The sequence below is a fragment of the Macrosteles quadrilineatus genome, unplaced genomic scaffold (genome assembly GCF_028750875.1).
Source record: "Macrosteles quadrilineatus isolate MER2022 unplaced genomic scaffold, UCM_ALF_1.0 Scaffold_3__2_contigs__length_128488019, whole genome shotgun sequence".
Classification (NCBI taxonomy): domain Eukaryota; kingdom Metazoa; phylum Arthropoda; class Insecta; order Hemiptera; family Cicadellidae; genus Macrosteles; species Macrosteles quadrilineatus.
The window spans coordinates 63,081,725-63,103,137 of NW_026542596.1; the positions used below are offsets into that span (position 1 = coordinate 63,081,725).

The window sequence follows — 21,413 nt, forward strand, 5'->3', positions numbered from 1 at the left end:
GCTCGCTAAATGGAGGAAAAAATTTAAATACTTGTCAGATAAATTGGATAGTTACATGTTTATAAATTTTAATGAAGGCCTTGTTGTAAGTTAACCACGTTAATGAGAATATTAAATAAACAAGATAAAAAGTTTGATATCCAATTCAACATAATGTCATTTGTAATGATAACAGAAGTGCAGTATTAAATCAAAACTATAATTAATTCTCATATCCATCGCGAATAAAATTACTATATTAAATAATTCCCGGTCAACTGACTTATCGACAAAATGTCATGTCAGTCATTGGTGTCAGAATCAATTGTGGATATTTATATGCTCACTGTGGAGTCGTTGGAATCACAGAATCACTGTGGATGCGATACTCCCTGGTGTTGATTAACGTCCGCACGAATGAGTACTACGACTACTCGCAGTGCTGTCCTGATAGTTAGACCAATTCGTATATACCAAGGCAAAAAAATGTGGTTCGGATTCCACTATAAACTGTAGGTCCCTTAGTTGCCATTAGCTGTATGGGCTAATTAACAGCTGTTTCTACGGAATATGTCGGCCTTAGTCACTAGACTACAAGATCGCGCCACTCATCTCCATTCATACTTGGCTTAAAATACCTACTTGTATGGTCACCATTTCAATGGAAAGTATAAATTTTGTGGCCCCTAGCTATCGGATAGTTTCTGTTAACATGTTCATAAGCTATTAAATTACCATTTTAAACTTAAGCTTATAGTCTAAACCAAACAACAATGCAATCAACAACACTTTCATGACATTATGTTTTCACTCTTTCGATGAAACACTGTTTACCGAGTAGATAAAGTTTATCTAACGAAAGTGTTTACAAACTTCCCGTGATCCTTCATCATTAATTATTTCCGTAGGATGGAAGACGATCTACTCCCTGATAACAAATGTTGAATATTTATAACTACAAGAGAAGGCCGTGTAAAAGAAAAGTACAAACATGTTATACCGTTATACGCAAGAATATGAATCTTGCAGTGATACATGCGTGGTTACTTTTTAGTTATGGTACTAAATCTGTAATTTTAGTTCGGGTAGGTCTACTTAAAAACCAATTTAAGCTGTTTGAGAAGTTTGGTTGGGGGTTGGTTGGGTAAGGTTAGGTTAGAACAGTCATCCCACCTAACCTAACCAACTAAACTTCTCTAACAGGTTTTAATAAGTTATAGAAGTGTAATTGGAAAAAGTAGAGTTGTGGGCACGTAACGGATTTTGACCAGTTGTTTTATGCTTGACCATTCATCAGATGTCTTTTAAATAATCATAGAAATAAATTATTTCTTGTTCAGGTTAGCCGATTGAAAACACTCGCATTAAAAATAGATAAACATATTAGTCATCAACGTCAAACATAACTGAACATTTAATGAACATCAAAACATCAGATTGTACGATAAGATGAGAGCAGAAAGTCAATGGCTTATAACGGACCCAGTGGTTATGTTTGGTAAGAGGTTTTTCGTAGGATGTTTGAAATTTGAAGAATTCTAAATAACGTAATATTGCTATACATATTATTTTGCTGGTTCAAAGTGTGGTTTGAAATAACTAACATGAACATGGCGTGTAACCCAAAGTTATAAGGATATTCAATTTCTTTGGTTAGTTAGAAGGGTTAGTTAGTATTTGTACACCGGGTTTTTCGTCGTCAATTTTTACTAGCCAAAATGTTGCAAGGGTTTTTTACTGATAAATTGAATATAAACACATCAACCCAAAATAATGGTACTCAATTGTTTTTTAGCATGTTTCTTTCAAACATTTTTTCTTAGCTCGTGTGAATTGCAGGGGAAATCTACGCAAAGAAAGATATTCCCCTGTAGATGTGGAGAAACCCTTAATAAAATTAAAATAGGCCCAAAAATAATCACGAAAATGGGTTAAAAATTATTAAAAATTAACATGGGCCTTATGGGTTGCCATGCTGGTGACGAAATAACAACGAAATGTGAATTGAAAATCAAAAGAAATGGAAGAAATTCCAATCGCATGTTTTATTTACAGGGTGGGGGTTAAAATGAGAAGTCTGTACATTATATATTTTTGGTCGAGTTTTCAACCACTGGACGACCTCTAGTATCTATTAAACCAGTAGTCCAAATGAAAATAGCAGCGCAGGTTTTAAAATAAATTTAATCAAAGCAGTTCCATAATATATATTATTATATTATTAATTGATAAATGGGCTATTTTGTAGGAGGAATTAAACAATTCACTCGTAGTTTACAATGAAAACTGTAAATGTACAATATTTCAATACTTAAGCCATGAAGTAGATTCATCTATGCTTGAGCTCTGTTAGATCTAGCAAAACCCCTTGCGGCTAAATAAACAACTAGAGCACTTAGTAAAAACTAGCCGATGTCAGTGTGTGGCAAGCTAGTAGCATCACCTGTGACCTCAATAACTCAACCTTGGGGTACTGAAGTATTTTGTGTGATTCAAACAATTGTAGAGTGTTTTTATTTCTCTTTCATGTCTTGTCTTTCGTGTGATAAAATCTGAGGTAAATCTGATGGCAAGCTATTGCTTTGTATAACCGTTTATAATAGTTGATGAATAAGTTTAAGAAGCAACCATGGATTTCTCTAAGGAATCATTTTATTTTTCCTTTTCTTAATTTATACTAGGATTATCACTCATTTCATTTGGAATTAGTCTGTATGGCTCATCTAAATTAGAAAATATAGATAAAATATTTAAAGAACAAAAGAATACAATTAGAATGATAAAGAACCTACATCCAGATACATCATGCAGGGAACATTTTAAAATGTTAAACATATTAACAGTTTATGGTCAATTTATTTTGGACACTATTATGATATTTTTAAACAATAAGAAGGATACAACACTAGAACTAGAAATACACTATTACACGAAAAAAGAATGAAATCATACCCACTCACCATAGACTTAAATTTTACACAAAGAAGCCGTCTTACAAAAGAGCAAGTTATTTCAGAAAATTATCACAAGAATTAAAGTGTCAAGTAAACCGTTCCAAATTTAAACTAAAACGAAAAACTAACTTGGTTTGCAAAGTATTATATTCAAAAGAAGAGTATAAAATGAATAATTAAGCAAATGCTTATTTAAATAGCTAAGTTGACACTATTCAGATCTACTAACATGTACTTGTCTTATATGAATAAAGATATTTTGATTTGATTTGATTTATCAGACATTGCATGTGGTTATCGCATAAAAATATGTGGACTGAGGTGGGCCAGGAAACTCTCTTTGATAGTTGGGCTTCTAATAGATGAGCATGGTTAGGAAACGGATCATCTTGGCCAGTAACAAAGATAGATAACTTGTGGCACGCCATTCAACGCCCTTAATTTATATTAATGTTGAAATTCACAACCAAGTAAGCGTCGATGCTTCGTAAAGAATAATGTGTGAAGATTACGACATTTTAGACAATTAAGAATGTCAGATTGAGAAACCCTAAATGAAGAAAACGCACTACGACAAAGAATGACTTGGAAGAACCATGTTTAAAAGGACATCAATAAACTCGACACTTGACTTCAAGCAGCAAAAGACAGAATAGAGAGTTGAGAGGCATTGTTGGCGAGACGAAAAACCTACCGAAGTTTCAACGGTGAAGGAGTTACTGTAACGTTGTCTTCGTTTTTGATTCAAGGTTGATGTTTGGATCAGTCACGATTGGTAGGTTTAGAGTCAATGACAGTATTTAAACAGGGCGTGGTTTAATAGTTCACCAAATCACGTGCTAGCAGAGGTAAGAAACTGTAAGTTGTCGTTGATGCTCAAGAATACAATTAAATAGTGAGTAGAGCCAACACTGATTAAATCTTAGTTCCCCTAACTGATTCATTATTAGATTGCACGAAGTAGGAACAAACACAATAAAATTACTACTTTATTTTAAAACCCGCTTTTGTCACAATCGTCCTTTTACCAACAGAATATGACAACTTATAACAATAAAATATAATTCATATAAATGACCCTTTAGACGTCTTAGTCCATCATCTACTTACAGAGAGGATCTAAGATATTTCCTGTATTTTCCGAAATTCCATAAATCATCATAATAATTTATTGATATATTTTTACCATTAAACATGACAGCACTTACAAGACAGCATCATATTGTATATGTTGGTAAATAAACAGGAAACACCTCTTTAAAAAATGCAGCATTGTTTAAAAATGAGTTTTGATGACAGGACTGACTAGATAGCCTTTAGGTTGCCTATTTGATCTAAAAAAATTCAATAGCTTTTTGATTGTTTGAAATTTGGCCCAGTTGTCCTCAATCGGCCTTTTTGATAAACAATACTTAAACACTTTTAATTACATTTATTACATTTATTCTCTCGTAACTCTCTTGTAAAATGTCACTTGCGTAGAAAAAGAAAAAAAAATTAAATGGCAACCTTACGAAGGTAGGTATTTTAAGTCAAGTATTGATAAAAAAACAGTTCGTCTTGGCCAATAACAAAGATTTAAGAGCAAACGAGAACGAGGCAACTCCCTACACTCATCTTCCATATTTGTATTTGAGTTTAAATACTCCCTGACAGAGTCCTCATTTCACAAAAGTAAATTGATTAACTTTTTTCAAGAATGATTTTACTCAAAGTTGACTACCAATCCATACAAACAAGTTTTAGTCGTATCAGGTAGTATAATCACTTTTGTGCAGTCATTGCATAACAGAGGCATCTTTGCAGAGCAAAGTTTAACTTGTGTAAAACTTGACCTTGAGGAGACATTAAGTTTAGCATAAGTTAGCCAAGTCCGCAGCTCCGCGTGACCCTTGTATTATTGACGAGCCCCCTTCCCTCCCTCCCTTGCCACAACTACCCCTTTTCTACCCCCCCCCCCTCCCCCCCAAACTACCATCCCCAACAAACCCCTACTTGAGTTTGCTTTTCACGTGATTGATAACCTTAGTGCTTCTAGTGTTTTGTTTGCTGTCACAAAATGGTCAACTCAATCAAATGCTAATAAAAAATATATTTAAAAAAATCTATCTCTGTATATCTGTGTTATGTATGCATGGTTTTACATCCTTGAAAGTATACACGTTATTTTCTGCACACGTGCGAGAAAATCTGTAGTCATATAATTTAATAATTTTAGTAGGCCTCCTGTCAAAGTGTATTTGTTGCTAATTCTGATTTTCAACTATGCATACTTATTGGTTCATAATATTTATAATACAGTAATTATAATTGTAAATTATAATGATATATGTATAATAATATTGTATATCACAATAATTATTGTTGATGGATCCATTCTATACCAAGAGAAGTTACAACACAACTTAAGCATAGATTAAATACTGAATTTATAAAGATATTTATTATTCACAACTTTCTATTTTATATAACTATATGGATACTGCTACATGTTATACTATGCATTCTACTCTTTTGAAATTATTGGACCCATTAAAGTGATGTTAGAGTGGTAAAAATCAAGGAATATTACACAAAAATCTTCGTTACAAAACCAAACCAATCCAGTACACAATAACAATGCCTTATGAATCACTGATATCCTACGAGCCTACGATAACGATGGTATTGCTATAGTTAACGATGCATTACATGGCTTTGTCCCTTCACTTTACCTTTACACATATCACCGACTTCTACAAGCGATTAAGGAGAATGTTTAGATCGCAAATAGGATAATCGTGAGTGGATTTGGTCTTAGGAAACTACAGTGGTTCCATAGCTTACTGTGTATGTACAAAAACAAGAACCATCCGATGGTAAAAAGATCGCCATGTGATTAAAATCGTAATGCAATTACCACTGCAACTAAACAATAAAAACCATTTTCCGTTGCGAGTTGGTTTAAATTAGATACTGTCATATGTCATAAATGCAAACAAATATTAGTGCTGTTGGTAAACCTTATACATTTTTAATGCTATTTAATATCATCATAGACAAAAAGAATAAAAAATATAGACTGTCAGCCACTCAGCCGTGCTACGGTTCCATGGTTACCATAGATTCTGGCGCACACCGCTGGGAGCGCCGTGTAGTTACGTAGCGTGCCAGCGTGCGCCGTAACTACATGGCGCTCCCAGCGGTGTGTGCCAAAACCTATGGTAACCGGAGAACGGCTGACGGTCTATATTCAATTCTTTTTGTCTATGATATCATTGAACCAACTTGTGTAGTTGAAACAGCTGACGAAATTCTTTAATTCCTTTAAAATATGAATTCTCATAAGGTTAATATGGGAAACTCCAGAGCCATTGGGGCGGAGCCCGAAAGGATTTTTGAGATAAGAATGCGTCTATATGTTAATCGGGAATGTGAGCTATCATCACACCAAATTTCAGCCCAATCCGACAAGTATTTTACGTGTTTACTTGTAACAAACATCCATACATACATCCAAACTTTCTCACTTATAATATTAGTAGGATATGGTGAAAATATCGAATATCTGCATCTGCTATCTGTCACTATTGGATCAGCCAATCAAATGACTCCATTCGCCTTATATGCCGGAACTCCGATACAAATAAAAATTGTGAGTGCCTAATATGTTACAAAAAAAAGAAATACTGCTTAAACCTTAAACATAGCTTTACAACAAATCAATTAAGACGATTCGTAAGAATTGTATGCAAAGTATAGGACACAGATAAATTACATACAATTCCACAACGACTAACGTGATTATTGCAGTCATTGCAGGTGTTTGTAGATTACCAAGGATTATCTCTAATTATTTACTCCGCTGAAACTTATAAAAACAATCTCTCGGTCGATCCAGGTGTTTCAAGGTCGACAGGTTTCCGACATAAATAATGGTAATCGCGAACCACATCACGGTTCCGCAGTCCCAGCAAGGTGACGCACGCAGGGCTAAAGTTGGCAGATTTCTTCATGTGTGTTTGTTTTGTGTGGTTTATTCTTAGGACAATGCATAACCTTGATCATATATTATCAAAACCTCTAGTGTTATTGTTTAAAATAGGCCTACTAAGCTAGAATGTTTAATCTGGCGACGATTTGCCTGCGAATACTAAAATTGTTTGAAATTTTAAAAATTACAATTTAAAAGTCGAAGGAATTTTTACGGGGGTACATATTCCTGATAAATGCTTTTTAAATGGGGATTCTCTATTTAAGTACATATAGCAGTACCATACTGATATTTTTTAGGCCTATTAACCACATCCATATATTTATGCGTGGTTTGCCTTTTTAATAAATATATGGACAAAAAACTATCAATTTTTTTAAATAAAAAAAATCATCTTGGATGTACACAATTATTACTAATCAATAGAGGGTTGGTTTAATGTACTCACCAAGTATCCAAAATTATGCTTGCAAAGTTTCAAGTGTCTATGTATTTATAGTTTTTAAACTGTTATTTTCGTTAGTACCACGGACCGAAATGGTTTTGCAGCTCTCGATCGTTTTAACTTGTCGACTTTGTCTCGATCTTAAAAACTAACTCGAGCCGGCAAAACCTCATTTTCGGCCCTAGGTACGAAATATTTCATTAAATGTAGCATTTTAATAGCTAATGTAATGTTAATCGTATTTAATTGGTAGAAATGAATTAAATACACGAATATTTCTGTGAGTTGCAAAATACACTTTTGCAATGAGCTATCCATTTTCACTCCGTTAACAGATCCCGGAAACATCTCCCTCAAAAACACAGTAAGGAAATGGCCTAAATTGGCGATTAGAACTAGTAAAATAAACGCCCTAGGTGGGCAAAACCACAAAACTGACATCAGGGCAAAATTGTTTTGAAGTGTCTGTTTCCTTAAACACATTTAGTGTTAGGATCTGTCGGCGAAACTTGTTTTCATTCGATTAGTGTTAAGTGTTCAAACAACAAAGTCGCTTATTCATTTAAGACTTAGTTAGAATCAATTGATCGATTTATACATTTGAGAGGCATTGTGGATGAAAACTGTTCTTTTGCACACTTTAAATACATATAAATACATAAATACATTTAAATACATGGTTTTATTTTGTCCACGATAATCTTCAACACAAAGCATTTGGTAGACAAATCCATATGCAGCTATACACTTAATGCCATACCGATAGCAGAAAATCAACCCGTTTATCCAAATCGTTTCTGAGATTTTAGAAAACTGGCCAAATGACGCGGTTCAAAATCTATTACAGTACAACTACACAAAACTTGCCAGACACCGCCGTGGGAACATTCAAGGTTGGGGTCTGACGTTGGCGTTGAAAACATTGAAAACTCAAGTAGAGGTTGAATAATCTTAAAAATCGTAAGCGTATCTAAATTTATTTGTTAACTAATCCAGAGGATACATGGTTTTAATTTTAGAATTACATCCGATTTGTACGACGTCGGGACATTAGAGTCCGAAGATGAACAATGAATGCTGAATGGAAGAGTGACAACTTTGTCCCTGACTAAGATCAGCTGGTTTTCTACCAGGACAATGTAAACAGCTGGGTCTAGTTTCAAACCGTTAAACATTACTCTACGCCACACCAACATGTTTTAACTAACTTCCCACGCAAGAATTTAGTCCAGAAAACAGCTGTTTGGCGCCAGCTATGTATATTAATCAAATGGGGTTTCATTACGTACTACTGTACTGTAATGAGTTTTTGCCGGACAGCAACCAGCTGATTATATGAGGTAATGAGTACATAAATACAAACATAACCTATCTTAGGGGTTATGTAGTGGTTGTTAGTCCTTTGGTAGGTGGGTATAAGGATTGTTTAATGTTAAGTTAGCTTGGAGTAGTATCATTGACTATGAATTCATAGTCAATGGTAGTATGGTGTAAAATATCGTACGTCACTCGTCCAAAATGTGTTTACCGGACTCGTATGGTAATCCCGCACTCTACTTCGTCACGCACGGGAACGGCCACACTCGTCCGGTAATTACATATTTTCAGGACTAGTAACGTAATATACTATTTCTCAGAATTGAACCGACGACCTATCGGAGTAGGTAAAACTACCACTCAGCTACCCAGCTGTTTCTGGTGGAGGTGCTTTGCATTTTGTAAACAAAATGATTCCCAAAATGGGCTTTGATTTTATTTTAAAAAGTTGGACTTGTATTAAATTCTCATTCTCATAGTTTGGTCAAAAATATTTGATTCGAGTTTAACCACAACACCTAACGCCTAACCATTGGACGAAGACACGCCCAGTGAATAATCAAGGTTTAATGTTATTTGAACCTGAAACGTTATGCTAAAGTTACTGACTCTCATCTGGCTCATTCGAGGCATATGCTGACATGCTGATGCTGATACATCTGACAAACCATGGTACTCAGCATATGCTGACGCATTTCTCGGAACGCTGCAGCGGTCTGCTCTACAACATTCGAGGAACGTGAGAATCGCCAACGTAAGCGCATTCTGGCTTCTGTCACCACAGTACATAATCATCGACGTACTCTCCTTACAAATCGATGCAGGGTATCTTGCAACCATATGAACAAACTTTGTCAATTTTTTCAGCATGTCCAAAGAAGCAAAAAGAGTACTACGGTATAACATGTGTCCTATCTCAATCCGTTTTCGGCCTATCTGTCAGCATGTGATTTTTACAAAAACATTGACTCCTTAACTGTTTGAGCTACATCGTTGAAATTCTGTAAAAATGTTTATCTTATCGACCACTATTTTTTTTTTTTTTTTAATGAATAAAAACTCTTGAACCGTTTAAAAATGACAACTTTTTAAAATATTTTATTCCAAATTCCACGAAAACCGATAATTTTACAAAATATTTATTTATAGGATATGTAAAATTTCGTAAATTTTATGCTGATTACAACGACATCTTAGAAGCTTAGTTTGGACAAAGAATAACTCAGAAATTATTTTTTTTTTCCTTGCCATACCTTCTGTTTTCATCTTTAAACAATGTTAAAAAGTAGTTTTATCAATAAAACTGTATGAAAAGAAAAACAGTTCTCAGTTATTCTTTGTCCAAACTAAGCTTATAAGATATCGTTGTAATCTGCATGAAATTTACTAGATTTTACTAGCATGCAAATATTTTGTAAAATTAACGATTTTAATGGAATTTTGCATCAAATATTTTTAAAGTCTCCATTTTTAAACGGTTCAAGAGTTTTTTATTTATATTTTGCACAAAAATTGCGGTTAACAGTAAAAATTACAGTTAAGGAGTTGTTGTTGAATGTTGTTGTAAAAATCGCATACAGACGATAGACCGAAACCTTATGAGATAGGACACATGTTATGTATTTTTTTCAAGACACCCTGTATAGTAACGCTGTTTGTTTCTTACATAAACTCGGCTTGGTCAATTGAGAATAAGTAACTTATAAGAGAATAAGTCAGTTGTGGTTATACTCGGATTAAGTTGGAACTATTTTATACTAGCCTACCTCCAACCTTAGGTCATTAAAATAAGTATACATTCCACTATCATGATAAGGTTGTTGTACCGAGTTTAAAAACTGAAATTGTCTTGTTATATTAAACTACCAACAGTTTGAGCTTATTTCAATTGTTCTATCAATTTAATTCAATTAAAAATTATAGTATCAACAAATTCGTCAGGCAAATATTTGTATGTTAACTAAAATTATCCTCTTTGATATTTTAAAAATGCTTTTGCCAAGGAAATTTGATAATGTACACTAAAGAGCGACCGGGCAACAAGCCAAATCGAAAATGGGAGAACGTAAAGACGTTTCTCTGGTTTTCCGCATCAATGTTCATTCCTTCAGGCAATCCGCAATACAAATCAAAGGCAAAATCGTCAGATGGTATGCATAAATTTTTGGGAATGTGTAATATTTTCCAAATAATATTTGGATCGATTCATATTGGTGTATTAGTAACGAAGTGCAATGAAAATATATTCAACAAATACAAGTTAACCTCTCTAAAAGTCTAAGTCTCTCTAATTTTTAACCTCTCTAAAAGTTGTGTTTACAATATGATAGGTGTTGGAAATGAATTAGGCATTTGAAGTACGCGGTATTGTATAAATATACCAAACATTTGTACTACGGACTATGTTCACGGTTACTTAAGAAAATTAACTTTTTTGTCACATTATACCACAGACAACTCATTTTACAGATTAATTATTTGTCTTTCATTATACAAAGGGTTTACGTAATATATAATGTAATATATAAAACCGGTTTTAAGACCAACGCCATAAAATGGTTTATTATTCCAGGGCGAAGTCGCTGGATTTTCATACTCTAACCAGTTTTAAAATCCCACTTTTTTCGATCAGCGTATGTAGGCGTCACGAAATTTCCAGTTGCGTAATATAATTGAACTGAAATATAACGTTACAAAACAATAGTAAACCTTCTTCTCTAAAATAATTACTACGACAAAATGCAGAAGTAGTTTTTAGTTTCACTGACTTTGGGTGCTAGTACACCCTTTCCTAATTTGATCAGCTGTAGTCATCTCCTTTGATTTTATTATACAACATGTTTACGCCACACTGCAATGTTTTAACAAACTTCCCACGCAAGGATTTAGTCCAGAAAACAGCTGTTTGCCGCCAGACACCAACCAGCTTATTATATTTGGCAATGAGCTGTTATAAACAAAAACATAACCTCTCGGTTATGAGTAGTGATTGTTAGTCCTTTAGTCAGTGGTAATACAAGGATTTGTACAGATTTTTAATTGTTGAGTTAGCTTGGAGTAGTATGGCGTAAAATATAGTACGTCACTCGTTCAAAATGTTTTTCGTATCTCATATGGTAATCCCACCCTCGACTTCGTCACGCACGGGAACGGCTACACTCGTCCGGTAAACACTTATTTTCAGCACTAGTAACATAATATACTATTACGTAATTCTATAAAAAATTTGTAAAACCCACCTCTTTGGCCGACGCCATTAAATTATTATTCTTGGGCAAAGACACAGGATTTTCACATGATAACCAGGTTTTAAAACCCCACTTTGTATCAATCTACGTATTTATGCCGTATGATTCACGAAATCTCCGATTACAAAGTACAATCTAGTTTAATTACTAATTTACAGGAATATTTCCTAGTTTATCCCCTCTATTCAAGTATGTTCTGTAGTAAGTATGGCAACGAACAGGAGACATAAAACACCTATCGCTTAGAAGAAGTTCGCGTAAAGTTTTGCATGATTAACGTGAAAGGAGTTGGCACTTGAAAAAATAAAAAATGTTAGTGGTTTAATAGAACTTCACTCTAATCATTCTAAAATTATCCACGATTTTAAAATGGGAATGGAAAGTCTACAGAGTATTGCATTAGCCTAATCGACATGATCAATACGATATGGTTTTAAATCTATGACGTAAAAAAAATATAAAAAATCGATACAAATATTGTTAATCTATTTCTATTTCTCTACTTTTTTAACTGATTTACCTTATCCACAAAAGAAACTATGTAAACATAAGAATCAAGATGGTAAGCACGAGAGAGCATTCCTCAGTCTAGAATTGGACAAACGAACAACAGCGTACTTACTAAACACACCGAGAGTTTCCAATGCTATTTTCCTCAGAAAGTCAGATTATGAGCGATATAGGTAATTATGAATAATTAATAGTGTAGCTGATCAAGGTGCGTACATCCGGCTGCAAACTTCCAGTTGCGTATCCCAGACTCGGCCGCAATGGTTGTGAATTAGAGCATTCACGGTTTTATTGACACTTATATTCGTTATTATAGAAAACTATCAGCCATAAATCTGCTTTGTGACAACTTTTACATCAATTGGAATAATGAAAAATAATTACCCGATCAAGATGCCATCTAAATGTTTGATACCTCTACACCGATAGGATTGGAGTATTGCGGAGTTTCAGAATGTTTTTAAATCCATGCTACGATAAAAAAGCAATTATTTGTATATGAAAATTTGTGATACCCTTTATAGTGTGTGTTATTTGGTATTCCTTTGTAACGAACCCATTATTTACATTGAAAAATGTGAGTGATTTTTACCCATTTCGAACAGATGGTTCGATACATCGAAGATTTCATTTATCCTAAAGTTAGTGTCTTAAATTGTTTTGCATGGCTTTTGTACCATCATGCAATTTTATTGTTGACATTGTAAAAACATAAAGAATACCCTAATGAAGAAATGTTGAACATGCATTTACTGATGGGAATAGTATGGTGAAAATTCAATATTATTGCTATACAGTTTTATGTAACTAGAGGTCGCCTCGTGGTCGAAAATTCGACTACAAATATCAGTGCAAACTTTTCAATTTTTACACAACGCTGTAAATAAAACACGTGATTGGAATTTCTTCCATTTGTTTTGATTTTCTGTTTATATTATGCTATTATTTCGTCACCAAAATGACAACCCATAAGGCCCATGTTAATTTTTAAAATTTTAAATTAATTTTTTGTGCTTTTTTAACCTATTTTAATTTATAAAGGGATTCTGCACGCACTGCAAGCAAATATCATGGAAAATTTAAGGGCAGTTAAAACAGTGTATTGTATGACTACAGTTTCGTCCGCGCAGTTGAGATGTTACTTTATGTTATAATTTGTATTATTGATGGTTTCATGAATATTCCAAACATTTTTAAATTTAACCCGTGCTGAAAAATCTTTTGTATTGCCGAGAACCCCAGCGCAAATGTATACGAAGAGATCTGTAGTGGTCTGGCTATTGGCTATATATAGATGATGTAAACCAACGTAACCTTCACTCAGTGATGACTCGCAAGTCGCGACTCTTTAGTCATCATGACTCGACGAGTCGTTCACGAGATGAGTCGTTCACCTCACGTGATCTAAGAAGAGGTCGAGCAATTTTACGTGGGAATTCCGAATTGCATAAAGTGAAATAAAAAAAAAGATTTAAAAGAGGAGTAGTACTTCAAGTACTCTCTACCACGTCTAATTAAGAAGGTAAATATCTGAGATTCTTCTACTCTTGATGAATAGTTTATAAAAAACCCAGTACACTGTAAATGAATCGTTACACCAAGTTGATCCTAAATCGATTACGCTGTGCGAGTTAAGCCTACAAGCCCACAGTTCTGGCGTCCACCGCTAGGAGCGCCGTGTAGTTACGTAGTGCGTGCGCCTTAACTACACTGCGCTCCCAGTGGTGGACGCCAGAACTTACGATAACTGCAGCACTGCTATCGGTATATATTTAATTCTATTTGTCTATGACTGTTGATCCCATCTAGTAGTCTCTATACCATTAAATATACAATTTTGTAAAACATTGGACAGTATAAAGTCTGCAATCAACACAAGGACTACCAAATCAAGCGATCCCGCGTCACCCAGATGTCTATGAGGCATACATCCGTTGTATCTGATAATAGTGCTGTAAGAGTTAAATAGTCATTCATGGATAAAGTAATGTTACACCATACAAAATTAGTTGGCTCAAAGCTGTAATATTAGCGACAAAAATAAACAGTGTCCCATAAGTTATCACCCAAACTCTGGGAAATGATTCTATCGGTCAAAATTAAAAAAAAAAAACAAGAATCAACTTTTTCTAAAATTGCCCGTTAACTCGTTTGCCGTTACCAAACGATCTTAAGGTATAAGAATCAAAATCAACTTGGTCAAAAGACATTAAAAAATGCTAAACGAAAGTGATTTGACATTTTTTCACAAAATCAGCCATTTGTTTAGTTAAGGTTTAAGTTATTAGCCGCTGTTTCGAAACAGAAAAATTCTTTTAATGGTTTTCTTTAGCAAGAAGGTTGGGGTTTCTTATAAGCAAAATGGCATGTATACTCCAATCGACTAAGATCGATAATGGTATTTCATGTGCAGAATGGCATCTATTTATAATAATTTATTGTTACGATAGATTGTAAGGTAAATGATTTTCCAAAGACTGTTGACAGTAATGAATAATATTTTATTGAAATAAATAACGTCCTGTAAGTGAGTGTACCATGTCAAGCACTGGTGATGAGTGTATGACCTTGCAAATAATCCCATTCATATATTCCAGCCTCTAAATCACCTTAATCACTTCCACTGCCTCTTAGTTCTTCATTTAATTGGAGGATTGTCAGGAAGTAAGTGATCAGAGGTTCTTCATTATTAGCATTCCTTGTTTAGCGTCAAAAGAAGGCAGTCACAGTCAAAATTACATATAAAATACACTCCAACCGCTCACTTTGGACATTTTTAAACGTACGAAACGGTTTTATATATTATAAAATTTCAACTGTATACGATAGCAAACGATCTTAGATTCAAAATTGCATAAAACTTTGGCTCAGCTTCAAGTGCAGAGTATATATTATTGTATTTGTTAGTAAAATTAACTTTTATTTTTACTATATTAAATTAAATCAAATAATACCCCCGCCGCAGCAAACCTGCCGACTAAGCGAATTTCCATTTGTCTGAATTGATTTTCAGTTAAATATATTTTAATAACATTAGGTTTAACGAGTACCTAGGTTTGCTGCTACAAGGAAACTAATAAAGTGTGTTTTTGAGTAAAATATTGATAGCTTAGTACAAAATAAATAAATTTGCCAAGTTTGATCAAAATATATCCATAAACAAGCAAACTACAACATTTGACAATATTCTCCATAAGAATAACATGGGAATTTTAAATTTACAATTTTTTTAATTTTCTCCGTTACTAATAATTGAACAAAAATACTTTTATATACTAAATTATTTGTTTTTTTAAGCTCTTTAAAAAGGTCTAAAGAGAAATCGGGAAATTTTGTGTTTTGAGGGTCAAAAGTGAGAAAAACCAATTTTTACCCCATAAAACCCCCCGTAAAGCCCGTTCCCATGGTCCGATCGTGCTGGTTCGCGAACTCATTCAAGTTTATCCCGCTTTACACCTTTAAACCAAATTTCATCAAAATCGGACAAAAATTACTCAAGTTATCGCGTTCACGGACGTATATATATAAGTCTATATATATATATATATATATATATATATATATATATATATATATATATACATATATAAAAATTTGAACGAATGGTGTTTTTGGCCTCTGGGGACATCAAAATGAAAAAGTAAATCGGTCCCGGGTCTAGGTCTTACCGTGCCACCTACGGTAATAGCTACTTCCCTATAGGGAAATTCGCTAAAAACAGAAAGAATTATTTAGGTTAGGTTAGGTTAGGTTAGGTTATGTCGATTAATTTAAATATAACCTTTTACCGATTTGCACAAAAAAAATACGGTACGTAAACTGTTAACTCAGTTAGGTCTTCCGCAACCTTTAGCAACAAAACTAAAAACCCTGAAGCGCCAAATAATGAAATATAAATATAAAATCCTTATTTTCATTACCTCGATTGCGCACAACTCTGTGCACCAGGTTTGCTGGTAATTAATTAAAAGCTATCCACATATGCATAATCTTTTTCCCAAACAAACTGCTAAAAAACTTTTACAACCATCAAATTTACTTACAACTAATTGAAAATCCCCGAATCTTGTGATATTATTTATGAGGGAAAAACTGTATATTCAGGTTTTAAACCGATTACTCACTAAATGGTGCTAGGCAGTTACCATGGATGAAGTATTATATTAATTTTTCTATGCTGTTACATTAATTTATCCCAGATTATTTATACAGATTATTTTATCCAGTATGGATTTTCATGTGTTTGATGAAAATTCAATAAATATAATCAATAATGATGGAGATTAAAATTAAAATTATCATATTGCAGTCAAGCTTAATATTTATTTACCACAAGCCTTTTATAAATCATGTAGTGCGTCCAAAGGGCTATGACTCAGTTCTGAAAACGTTCAATGTTTTCACAGAAATGCAATATCAATTTTCAAAGTTTCCAATAAACAAGTTTTGTGATTTCGTTTATGTTAAACAATAATGTGTATTGACAGTAGTAGTTTCCTGATTTGTAATATTATCTTTCTTGACCTAAATACTTTCCGATACAAAAGAAACCTGGTTAGCTCATGTTTGGCGATTGACTTGTAGTTTGAAATAGACTGAAGTGTATTAATATTTTCAAATCCTTGGGTGAGTATAAAATAGTTCTTACTTTGTATACTCATTTATTTACGTAAAAACCTAGCTCGATTCGAAATGTCATAAAAACTATACTATAAAACAATTTCACAGTTAGTACCTATAATAAATTGTTAACCCAAAAAATACGTCCACATAACTCTAATTCAATGAACTAAAATTATTCTATTCCCAGAGGTCTACTAACAGTACCATTTGTTTGCCAGATGTATTACCCATTACGCCATACACATAATTAGTAAAATTACCCACGCACGAAACCAACTTAAAGTCTTACAGTTGATAAAAAAAACAGGTGATTGGTCTGGAGCAGTTTTGGCGGGGTTTTTCCACGAAGACCTCGGAAGATCCCCGCGGTTTTGTACCACCTACTTCTCAGATGTAGAAGTAGAATGCAAATGATGGGTAGGCTGTCTCGAGGTAGACCTATTATAGTTCTAGTACGACACCGGTTTTGAGTTGTTCTTTTTTTCTGAATAAAAATATGATTTGACAATCCATCAGAACTGGTCAATAAAACTCAAAAGGTCACATGCCAAAAACGTTTGCTCTTTCTTATTTTTGCAAAGTTTATGGTCGGGGTTCGGTTTATCTTTGAGACATCTAAGGGACTATAAAATGACGAGTTTTTGAGCGAGCGGAATCATATTTTAGGAATTTTTGAATAATTTTGCATTGTAAAACATGTTACATGTTTAATATATGGAAAATTATATTAAACCATCATGGTTACACATCGTATTGGTATTGGTAGATGTGCGTGAATGGCAGTGAATAAATAAGTAGGTTTGTTACTGAGATCATCCTGTTTATTAAGCTTAAATTTTATTACAATTCACACTACCCCGGATAGCTGGGTCCAGTTTCGAACTAAAAACATATATGGATGTTGAACCCCCTATACAGGGTGTCCCAGAACTCTCTTCCAATATTTTAGGGCATTATTCCTGAGTAAGAAACATCATATTTAAATTGTCTGGAAGTCCTTAGTTACTCATACAGCCACCATTTTGTTTTTTCACTTATTATTTTTGTATAAAAAGTGGTTTAAGATTAGAAATTGAAACAGCAAAACACATTTAGAACAACTATACAAAGATACAGAAAAATTATGAAAATTTTTCAATTTATAAAACAAAATGGTAGCCATTTTAAACTTTTGTAAAATCAACGGTTTTCGAGTTATTTAATAAACACAATTTAAATAGCCACTATTTTGTTTTATGATTTTGAAATCTCATAATTTTTTTTTTTTTTGTGGCTTTGCCTTGTTATCATAAATGGTTGTACAAAGTTTCAATATCGTATCTTTAACCACTTAAAAAATAATAATAGGTGAAAAATAAAACATGACGGCTGTGTGAGTAACTAAGGACTTCCGAACAATTTAAATATGAAAAATTTATATATGTTTCTCACTAAAATATTGGTAAAGATGAGAAATTATTATTTAGGTGATTTTTTTGCATAATATCCCATCTAAGACTAAACTGACCGACTTGAGAGGACGGAAGAGGACGTTTGAGTCTATGTAAAAGGTGGCCTGAGGTATGACCCGAGGCAGACCGAGTTCTAGCGCAATCTCGTGAAGGACGAAGGAGTCTAGTGGCTCAGGTTCAAGGGCACCAGGACCTCTGGAAGGCTGTCCACCGGGATTGCGCCACTAGGGCCAGGTAGACACCGGCAAAGTGTCACTGCCAAATCTACCCCCCCCCCCAAACGCACCGTTATTGCGCCAATGCGGCATTTTCTTCAAGTTCAGAAAATACTTCAAGTTCAATATTAATTTCTCCCTTCATTGCCGAGTTAGGATAAGTTAGGTTAAATTCCATCGTTTGCCCGATTACCCGGCTACCTGGGGTAGAGTTGGCGCAATCCCGGTGCGTGCAAGACTGACCCTTTTTAACCCCCACAAAACTGGCGCAATCCCGCTCTACCCGCTACGTCGCCAAAATACAGTTTATGGGAGAGGACCAAGTAATAAATAAAGTTCAATAATGCAATATGTATCCATGGGGTGGGCGTCGGAATAAGAAGTTAACGTTTGGAGTTCAGATTTACTTTGAATATTAAAGAATCGAGTAACATTTTACAATTGTATTTGTATTTTAAAGTCGTAGTCAACGTCATTTCATAGGGCAGCAATTTACCAGCATACAACATTTCATGTAGATAAAGTTATAGTTAACAATACGTATATCTTATCGGATGGTGTAGTTGAAAAACTGGGTACATTACACATGGATGAAACCTTCCTAATTCATTTGTGAAAAGTAACGTTTAAATTAAGTGTTTGTAACTGTTACAATAAAGGAATCAACGCCCATAGTAATAACTAATGTCCAAGTAAGTAGGTTTGGCTATATTTAAAGCATCTATTGACATAGTCAGGGTGCAATAATTTGTCACATAATGGGAAGCTTTTAATAACGCAGCCTATTCCAAACACAGTACCGGATTCAACTCCACCTACCAAATTTAAGCAGTTTTTTTTTTTACAAACAAACATATAAAGGCAAATATTTAGGCCTAAACAAATATTTGAAATGTCGTGGTACGCAAAGTCTATCCCTCGTTACTATCGATTTTACAATACAACAACTTGAAATCATTTTACTAACCCTTCCAATGGATTAAACATTGTTCTAAATAAGATAACCCTCGTATTCTTTTCAAAATATCTTAATATATGGTTTTTTAATTAATTTGCAATAAAATACCCGGTAGAAATATACTGCAGCATTCATATACTACCTCAAATAAAATCTTGCATTTAACAGCTATAAATTATATATAATAGCCATAAAGAGGTAATATTTTTTTTTTTATACATTGAAATTGTATTCTTTTTTCTATATGACTTTTATTTTGACATTGGTGACTTTTGTCTATGCATTGTATATATATGTTTATGGACAATAAATGATTTGATTGGTTTGATTGTTTGATATCATAGTACGTTCTACACCAATTCAACATTGAATAATGGGTAAGGTAGAACATGAGAACATAGCACATTGCAATTATTGTGAAATTAAATATGATTAAAATTAATTGTCGGTAATATTATAACCATTGGGCATGACGTTATTCGAGATCGATAATCTGTTACCGTGAACGAAAATAATTGGGTCCTTTACAAGAAAAGTGGTCAAAAGAACGACTTTTTATTTATTTTTTTACGTATTAATTTGTTAAAGGTTTGTTTATTAATAATAAAGGCAAAAACATATATGTAATCTGTTATTACATTGCTAATAGCTTTTGCTGTATAGTACTAATAAATACACACTTAATTTAAATTTATAAGATTTAAAAGACGGTAGCCTAGTAAAGATTATAAAACATAAAACCAAACTTTTTAGTCAGGTGGATTATTGGCAAATGTAAGACAATAATTTAATATAAATAAAGATAATAGTCAAGATTGTTCTAAAATTGTGCATTGAACAGTGTAAATTGCAATTAACTCTTTAAGATAAAAATCCAATTACTTAAATTGATCAATAATTCAACTGTGCTGTGAATTACCAACAGTACTTAGATTCTCCCTCAAATACAATCTATCTATTTATGTTTCGGCATATTATTAAATACAGTGGTTTATTTATTCTAGGTGACATGACGTTTCCTAAGTTAAATGAAAATGTTACATTAAATGTAAAATGCAACATTTCAGACATACAATGTGCCGGCATGAGAACCCGAACCCTTAACACTAACAAAACATATAAAAAACGTTCCTTCCTAAATAAAACTGGTTAAAATAAATAAATATCACTTTTTAAGTTAAATGTTGGACCTACCTCAGCAGAAAACAAGTAGACATAGTCCGGAGCCTAACCCACACCGCATTGACTAAGTACGCCTAACAGCTGACTGCTGATCGAGCGTCTGCTATTGATTCACAGTTGTTGATATTGTCCACCAGGAGCGCTAGTGACGCACGCACACACGCACTCTTTGTAGGCTACTTAGCAAAGTGCAAGTGACAAAGTGACTCGCAACTTCCAAGTCGCCGGTCAGTTCCGTTCTGAAGTTCTGATCTACTTCGGTTTCATTTCCGCGCGCGCAGCCTTCCACAAGGCTGGCAACTTTATGCGGAAATATTTCGAGGGAAACAGCTGATCGCCTGTAGCTCAGTCAGCTGATATGTGTTTTTATTCTCCTATGCATTTGATCCTCGATGATTCTTGAGTGCATTTCCTATAAAGTTGTTTACCTTCGGAAAGGTGTAGTTTAAGTTTTTAGTACCGTATAATTGACACAGCGTGTAATGAATAGTGAATGAGAACTAGAATATTAATTTCCCTGGTCATCAAAGGATTTCCTACGGCATAACAGTATAAGAA

General features: G+C 33.8%; 1 protein-coding gene across 3 annotated transcripts in view; it reads right to left on the bottom strand.

Annotated features, from left to right (window-relative positions):
• Positions 1–21,068, bottom strand: part of LOC128990821 (protein THEM6-like) — a 43,509-nt gene extending 22,441 nt beyond the window's left edge. For 2 of the 3 annotated variants that reach the window (XM_054413425.1, XM_054413424.1), the window contains exon 1: positions 20,868–21,068. The gene's annotated coding sequence lies outside the window, so the exon portion shown is untranslated. The remainder of the gene's footprint in view (positions 1–20,867) is intronic. The other variant, XM_054413427.1, reaches the window with a different exon arrangement.
• Between the last annotated feature and the right edge of the window lie 345 nt (positions 21,069–21,413).